The following is a 9,888-nucleotide window of genomic DNA, read 5'->3' as shown; positions in this document are numbered from 1 at the left end:
ACAATACGGGGAATATGGCCAATATTTAATAATAACTGTAAATGGAGTGTAACCTTTAAAAATTGTATTAAACATTTTTAAATAAATAAAAAGGTAGACGATGAACAAGAGAATATCTTCAAAAACAGAAGGAAGCAGTTATTTTATAATAGAATAATTCAATGAAAGAGTAAAACAGAGAAATCAGTTTTTAAAAACCTGAAGTTCTTTAGAAACAAATAAAAACTTCTAAAAGACTGATTGAGAGAGGACACACACAAAAATATTATGATTAAAAAGAAGACCTAATTATAGATAGTGTAGAAATTGAAGTGATAGTAAGAGAATTCTTCCCACTGCAATATGTCAACAATTATGAAAATGTGGACAAACTGGAAAAATCTGTACAAATTATTACTTCTATAATAATTAAATCAAAAAAGTATTTCAGGAAAAACTTTACCAAACATTCAAATTTATGTCAATCTTGATAGGTAACCAACAAGGACCTACTGTATAGAACAGGGAATTTGGCTCAGTATTAGGTAATAACCTAAATGGGAAAAGAGTTTGAAAAAGAATAGATACTTGTATGGGTATAACTGAATCACTTTGCTGTACACCTGTAACTAACACATCATTGTTAATCAACTATACTCCAATATAAAATAAAAATTTTAAAAAAAGGAATAGAGCAAAACAGAACAAAATAAATTCATGTTACTCTTAAGCAAAATCTTCTGAGAGTAAAAGGGTTATCAGTCCTTACCTAATTTTACAAAACCAGGATAATCTTCAGGCCAAAACCAAACAAACAAAGGTATTACAAGTAAACAAAGTTGTTAGGCCTTTCTTCACTCTTGTAAAATCCTAAAAACTATATTAACAAATCAATTCTAACAGTTCATAAAAATATATACATACTGTGTGTTCAACCTGGTTTTATCTTGGATATATAATGATTTAATTTTGGACAACCAATTTATTGATGGATTGGAAATGAAAACAATCACTGTTTAAATAGATGCAGAAAAATATACTTGATGAAATTCAACATAAAATTTTAATAAGTCAGTAAATTAAGAATAGAAAGTAATTTCTATAACTTGATAAAGATATTTTTTAAAAAACTAGACAACAGTTACTTTGGGCCAATCTTAGAAACATTCCTTTTAAAACTCACTATTACCACTTCAATTCAATATTGTGCCATAAGTTGTAGTCAGCAAAATACAGCAGTCAAGAGATATTAGTGACAAAAGTCTTAGAGAGGAAGAAATACAACTGCCATTATTTAGACGTGATATAATTATTTACAGAAAAAATTCAAAAAGTCTTCAGATGACTTAGAAAAAATAGGTGAGTTTAGCAGTTAGCTTGATATAAGATTAATTTACAGAAGTCAATCACACTGCATATGTAAAAAACAACTCAAAAATGTATTCAAAAATATGTGCTACTTACACTAATATCATACAATATCACATATGTAGGACTAAAAACGCAAAACTTTTACAGAAAATAATTATAAAATTATTAAGTGACATTAAATTAGACCCAAATAAATGGAGAAATATGCTATATTCATGGTTAGGAAGAGAGTATCATTAAAAAAAAAAAAAAGTTCTTTAGTTCGATTTCTAGATTCAAGGGAATTCCCACCACATCCCAACAGCAATTTCAAATAAATTCTTTCTTTCAGAGATTTTCACAGAATAACCTGATTATAGTATTTATAGAAAAAGACATTGCTGAAAATGAGAAGTTAAAGCTTGCTCTAACATCTCGTTAGTCATTACAAACCTATATTAATTAAATATATTAGTGGCATGGGGATAGATGTGTTCACCAGTAGAGTCAAACAGAAAGTGCAGAAACCAAACACTCTTGAACGGGACTTTGGTATATCAGAGGTCTTAGACTAGATCAGATTATAGCAGAGTGACTACTCAATAGATGGACCTAAAAAAATGTATCCACATATGATAAAAAAAAAATTGCATTCCTACCATACACCGTTTAAAAAAAAATGAACTCCACATAGATGAAGGATTTAAATGTCCAAAATAAAACTTAAAGCCCTTAGTAAAATACAGTGGTAATGATTTACTAGACCTTGGAAAAGAAAAGGATTTCTTTGCAAACAATACAATCACCCATAACAACAACAAAGGTAAGATTTTTCAGTCAGGATAAGCTAGGCTTTAAACAACACACTAAATTGTCCAGTTTTGCAAAAGAGCTGTGCTCCTTACTCAGGGACCCAGGCTGACCGAAGCTTCATCTTAATTATAAGGGCAGGGAAAAGAAAACAAGTTTAATTTCATGCTGCCTCTTAAATATTCTGCATGGAGTGACAGATGTCACTTCTGCTCTCAGCTGACTGAAATAAATCACACGACAATGAGTAAATTCACCAGGATAGTGATATACAATCCTTTCACTTGAAGGGCATCAAGTATTTGGGAAAATAATGTAGTTTCTTACAAATACTAACTATATATTTGACTATATTAAAATTATGATGTTAAAATTATGCAAAAGTAAAATAATTAAGGGATAGCTGTAACACATTAAAATATGACATAAGCCTAAATTATCAAAGAGCATGGTACCAGTACATGAATACATAGATTAATGAAAAAAATAGTCCAGAAATGTATGAGCAACACCTCCAAGTAGCAAAAAGCACAATACCAGATCTTGATTTCTAAATACCATCCTTCATGAAAGGAACCAGACCTTTATGGAGAAATGGATTATTATAGGTCTTGGTCATGGAAGTGTAAGGTAAGCCTCAGATTCCTTTTTAGCCAAAACCAAAGAAATGCTCAAAGTCTAATGGTCTCATGTCAAAAGACAAATGGTGACTTGGATGAGCTTCTACTAACCTAATTTGGAACAATTTGAAAACTGAAAGGTATACTAAACTAATAACAGAGGATCAAACTACACAAAAACTGATAGAACTGCAAGGAGAAAAGGATGAATCCACTATCAAAGCTGGAGAATTCAACACCCCTCTATTAGAAATAGATCCAGCAGGCAGAAAACCAGTAAGCAAAAAGTTGAACTCAACAATACAATCAATTGGATATGGCTGACATCTATAGACTATTTCATCCAGCAACAGCAGAATTCACATTTTTCTCAAGCTCACTAGGAACATTCACCAAGAGAGACAACATTCTTGGCAATAAAACAACCTGAGTAAATTGAAAAGAATTGAAATTATACAGTGTCTGCTTTTGGACCACAATAGATTAAATGAGAAATCAGTAACAGTGTGACGGCTGGAAAATCCCCAAATACGTGGAGATTAAACAACACACTTCTAAATAACACACGAGTTAAAGAATAAATCTCAAGAAATTTTAAAATATTTGAACTAAACGAAAATAAAATCAAAATTTATGGGACTCAGTGAAAGCAGTGCTTAGAGAGAAATTTATAGCATTGTATGCATTCATTAGAAAAGATCTAAAATCAATAATTAAGTTTCCACCTTAGGAAACTATAAAAGAAGAGCAAATTCAAAGTAAGCATAAGAAAAAATAAGAATTAGAGCAGAAATCAATGAAATTGAAAACAGGAAATCAATACAGAAAATCAACAAAACCAAAAGCTGGTGTTTTGAAAAGATCGATAAAAACAATAAGACATTAGCCAGGCTAACTAAGAAAAAAACAGAGCCACAAATGATTAAAATCAGAAATGAAGGAGGGGACATCACAAAAGATTCCATGGACATTAAAAGGATAATAAAGGAACACTAATAACTCTATGCCCCAAAATTTGATAACCTAGATGAAATGGACCAATTTCTTGAAGGACACAATCAGCCAAAATTCATGCAAGAAGAACTAAACAATCTTAATAGGTCTATATCTATTAAAGATATTGAATAAATAATAACTTTCCAAAACAACATGAACCAGGCTCAGATGGGTTCACTGGTGAATCCTACCAAACATTTCAGAAAGATATTATTCTTATTCTCTACAATCTCTTTCAGAGGATTAAGCAGAGTGAATACTTACTAACCCATTCCAGGAGGCCAGCATTACCCTAATAGCAAAACAAGACAAAGACCTTAAAACAACACTACAGACCAATATCTCTCATGAACACAAATGCAAAAAACCTCAACAAAACATTAGCAATCAAATCCAAAAGAGTATGAAAAGAATTATACACTACAACCAAGTGGGATTTACTACAGTTATACAAGGCTGGTTCAACATTTGAAAATCAATTAATGAAATCCATCATATCAACAGACTAAAAAAGAAAAATCACATGATCATATCAATAGATGCAGAAAAAACATCTGAAACAAATCCAACATTCATTCATGATAAAAATTCTCAACTTCATAAAGAACACCTAAAAAACACCTACAGCCAATGTCATACTTAACAGTGGGAAATGTAAAGTTTTCCCACTAAGATCAGGTACAAGGCAAGGATGTACCCTCTTGCCAATCCTTTTCATCGTCATATTGGAAGCACCTGCTAATGAAATAAGGCAAGAAAATAAAAGGTATACAGATGGGTAAAGAAGACATAAAATTATCTTTGCAAATGACATGACCACATGCAGAAATCTGAAAGAATCAGCAAAAAGCCTCTTGGAAACTAACAAGTGATTATAGCAAGGTTCCATAATACTGAGTTAATACACAAAACTCAATTGCTTTCCCGTATTGCTTTCCTATATTGCTTTCCAACACTGAACAAGTGGAATTTGAAATTAAAAACAATACCATTTACATTAGCACCCCAAAAAATGAATACTTAGGTATAATCTATATACAAGATCTGTATGAGAAAACTACAAAACTCTGATGAATAAAATAAAAGAGCTAAATAAATGGAAAGAAAGACTCAATATTGTCAAGATGTTAGTTCTTCCCAACTTGAGCTATAGAATCAATGCAATTCCAATAAAAACCCCAGCAAGTTGTTTTATGGATATCAACAAACTGATTCTGAAGTTTACATGGAGAGGCAAAAGACTCAGAATAACCAAATAATACTGAAGGAGAAGAACAAAGAAACACAAAATCTTAACTTTGATGTTTTGATTGATGCTTCCTGACTTCAAGACTTACAGTAATAAAGGCAGTGTGGTATTGGTGAGAGAACAACCAGATCAATGAAACAGAATAAACAGCCCAGAGATAGACCCATGTAAATATAATGAACTGATATTTGCAAAGGAGCAAAGGCAATACAAGGGAGCAAAGACAGTCTCTTCAACAAATGGTGCTAGAATACTGGACATCCATGTGCAAAAAAATGAACCAAGACACAGCCCTTACACTGTTCACAAAAATTAACTCAAAATAGATCATAGACCTAAATGTAAAACACAAAATTATAAAACTCCTACTAGAAGGGAGGCATAATAAAAATGGCAGAGTAGTAGGACATGAGGCTCACCTTCTCCCACAAATACATCAAAAATACATCTACATGTGGAATGATTCTCACAGAATATCCACTGAATGCTGGCATAAGACCTCAGGCTGCTGAAAGGGCAAGAAAATCACCATGTAACCTGGTAGGAAAAAAGAAAAAAAAAGTATCTGAGAAAGAAATCAGGATGGGACCTGAGCCCCTGAGAGGGAGCTGTGAAAAAGGAAATGTTCATGCACCCTGGGAAGCCCCCTCAGGAGTGGGGAGATCGGCCCAGATAGAAGGAGAGCTTTAGAGCCTTGGAGGAGAACACAGCAGCTGGCTTGCAACAGCCAGAGTGGAGGGAGAACTGCACAGTCAGTCAGTGCTGCCGCCCTGCACTCCCCAGTCTGAGGTGTGGGTCCGCTGGTGCAGGTGGGGGCTGGGTGCTGTAACTTGGGCTTCAGAGATCAGACCCGGGGACAGGACTGGGGTTGGCTGTGCAGAAACAACCACCACCGCCCTCCAGGATGCCAGGATTGGTTGTGATCCACCACTGTCACCCGCCTGGACTCCAGAAGTGGTTGCAAGCTGCCTCCACCCCCATCATGTGCTCTGGGGGCACGCCTGAGCTGCCACCACTGCTGAGAACCCCAGGACCAGGAACTAGATGCTGCCTCTGTACACCCTCTATTGAAGGGATACAATCAGCACATGCTGAAGAAAGAGGCAACAGTCATCCCTACTAAAAACAGTCCTTTCATCAAATATATTAAACTCACACAAGCTACACAGGGATGCCCCCCACATATAAATAGTCCTCCAAGACCACAGTAGATAATTGTTTCTCCTAAACTCACAGAGTAAGAGAAATATAAGTAAAATGAAGAAGCAGATGAACCACTCCCAGTTAAAAGACCAAGAGAATTCTCCTGAAAGAACAAAAAATGAAACAGACCTCTTCAGTCTAACAGACACTCATTTCAAAAAGGAGATAATGAAAATACTGAAGGCATTAAGAAAGGCTATCAACAGAAATGGGGAGTACTATAAAAAAACTAGAAATTATAAAGAGGAACCAAGAAAATTAGAAAACTCATTGCAGAGGCAAAAGCTGAGCTAAAGGCAATGAATAGCAGAATGAATAATACAGAAGAAAGAATAAGCGACCTGGAAGATAGAATAAAAGAAATCACCAAATCAGAAGAGCAGACAGAAAGCCAAATGAAAAAAAAAATGAAAGCAATATAAAAGACCTATGGGATAATATAGAGCATGCCAATCTATGCATAATAGGGATTCCAGAAGGGGAAGATAGAGAAAGGGGGATTGAAAATGTATTTGAAGAAATTACGGCTGAAAACTTCCCAAACCTAAAGAAGGAAACAGATATCCAGGTACAAGAAACACAGAGGGTCCCAAATAAGATAAACCCAAACAGACCTACACCAAGACATATTATAATAAAAATGGCAAAAGTTAAAGAGAGGATTCTAAAGGCAGCAAGAGAAAAACTAAGAGTTAATTACAAAGGAACCCCCATAAGGCTATCAGCTCATTTCTCTACAGAAACATTGCAGGCCAGAAGGGAGTGGCAAGATATATTCAAAGTCCTGAAAGGGAAAAATCTGTAACCTAGGATACTCTACCCAGCAAGATTATCATTTAGAATAGGAGGGAGAAAGAATTTCTCAGAGAAGCAAAAACTAAAAGAATACATCAATACTAAACCTATGCTAGAGGAAATATCGAAAAGTTTTCTCTAAACAGAAAAGAAGTAAGAATCTACAAGAAAGAGAAAAATCACAACTGGAAGGTAAATCACTTAAATAAGCCAGTACGCAGATTAAAAAGAAAAATCAAAATATTTCTGTGAAAGTGATAATAACCACAATGAACAGCAAAAGTATGAACATGAAGCTGTAAAAGAGGATATCAAAATCATAAAATGTGGGGGATGAGACTACAAAAGCGTAGGGTTTTTTTCTCTAGAATGTGTTTGAGCCTATATGACTACCAGTCTGAGGCAAGTAGATACAGGAAGGGGTTAACATACTTGAAAAACAGGGTAACCACAAATCTAAAACATACAATAGATTCACAAAAACCAAAAAAGAGGAGAACATAAGTATAATACAAAAGAAAATCATCAAACCACAAAAGGAAAAACAAAAAAAGGGACAATGAAGAAATATAAAATCAATGGGAAAACAAGGTTTAAAATGGCAATAAATACATATCTATCAATAATTACGTTAAATGTCAATGGACTAAATGCTCCAATTGAAAGACACAGAGTGGCAGACTGGATAAAAAAACAAGAGCCTACAATATGCTGCCTACAGGAGACCCATTTTAGGGAAAAGGACACACATAGATTGAAAGTGAGGGGATGGGAAAAGATATTTCATGGAAATGGAAATGACAAGAAAACGGGGGTTGCAATACTCATATCAGACAAAATACACTTCAAAACAAGGGCCAGAAAGAAAGATAAAGAAGGACACTATATGATGATAAAAGGATCAATACAAAAAGAGGATTTTACACTCATCAACATACATGCACCTAATATAGGAGCATCCAAATACATAAAACAAGTACTAACAGACATAAAAGGAGAAATTGACAGGACACCACACTCACATCAATGGACAGATCTTCTAGACATAGAATCAATAAGGCAACAGAGACCCTAAATGATACAATAGCACAGTTAGACTTAACTGATAATTTCAGGACATTACATCAAAAAAAACTAGAACACACATTCTTTTCGAGTGCACATGGAACATTCTCTAGGACTGACCACATACTAAGGCACAAAACAAGCCTCAACAAATTTAAGAATACAGAAATTATCTCAAGCATCTTTTCTGACCACAATGACATGAAACTAGAAATGAACCAGACAAAAATAAGAAAAAAACGATTACAGGGAGACTAAACCACATACTACTAAAAAACCAGTGGGCCAACGATGAGATCAAAGAGGAAATTAAAAAATACCTTGAGACAATGACAATGAAAACACAACCATACAAAATCTATGGGATGCAGCAAAAACAGTTCTTAGAGAGAAGTTCATAGTAATACAAGCCTTCCTCAAAAAACAAGAAAAATCTCAAACAACCTAACCTACCACTTAAAAGAATTAGAAAAAGAAGAACAAACAAAACTTAAAGTCAGCAGAAGGAAGGAAATAATAAAGATCAGAGAGGAAATAAATAAAATAGAGATTTAAAAAAAACTATAGAAAAAAATCAATAAAACCAAGAGCTGGTTCTTTGAAAGGATAAACAAGATTGACAAACCTCTGGCCAGGCTCACCACTTATATGTGGAATCTAAAATATGACACAAATGAACCTATCTATGAAACAGAAATAGAATCACGTACATAGAGAACAGACTGGTGGTTGCCCGGGGGAGGGGGTTGGGGGCAGGATGGAGCAGGATATTGGGGTTAGCAGATGTAAGCTTTTATATATAGAATGGATAAACAACAAGGTCCTACTGTATAGCACAGAGAACTATATTCAATATCCTATGATAAACCATAACGGAAAAGAATATTTTTAAAAAGTATATGTGTGTGTGTGTGTATATATATATATATATATATATACACACACTTTTTAAAAATATTCTTTTCCATGATGGGGTGTGTGTGTGTGTGTGTATATATATATATATATATATATATAAAGAATCACTTTGCTATACAGCGGAAATTAACACAACATAGTAAATCGACTGCACTTCAGTAACAACGAAAACCCTAAAAAACTCCCAGAAGACAACATAGGAGAAAACCTAGATGACCTTGAGTATGGTGATGCTTTTTTAGATAGAACACCAAAGACATGACCCATGAAAAAAATAACTGATCAACTGGACTTTATTAAAATTAAAAACTTACGTTTTACCAAAGACGATATGAAGATAATTAGAAAACGAGCTGCAGACTTTAAGAAAACTTTTGCAGGACACATGTGATAAAATACTGTTATCCAAAATATGCAAAGAACTCTTAAAACTCAACAATAAGAAAACAAACAACCCAAGTAAAAAATGGGCCAAAGACTTTAACAGACACCTCACCACAGAAGACAGACAGATGGCTAATAAGCATATGAAAAGATATTCCACCTCATATATCATGAAAACAATGCAACACAAAACAATGAGATTATCACTATGCACCTATTACAAGGGCTATAATCTGAAACACAGAGAACGCCAAATGCTGGCGAGTCTGTGGAGTATCAGAAACTCTAGTACATTGCTGGTGGGAAAGCATAATGGTTCAGCCACTTTGTAAGAAACTGCCAACCTATCGTCCAAAGTTAAACATTCTCTTACCACACAATCTAGCAGTTGCACTCCTTGGTATTTACCCAAAGGAGCGGAAAACTTACAGAGAAACAAAAACCCACATGTGGATGCCTATATCAGCTTTATTTATAATTGTCAAAACTTGGAAGCAAACGATGTCCTTTAGTAGGTGA

Source organism: Monodon monoceros, unplaced genomic scaffold (genome assembly GCF_005190385.1).
Source record: "Monodon monoceros isolate NGI ecotype Baffin Bay Population unplaced genomic scaffold, NGI_Narwhal_1 Super_Scaffold_22, whole genome shotgun sequence".
NCBI lineage: Eukaryota > Metazoa > Chordata > Mammalia > Artiodactyla > Monodontidae > Monodon > Monodon monoceros.
Note: the sequence above shows the minus strand (reverse complement) of the source record.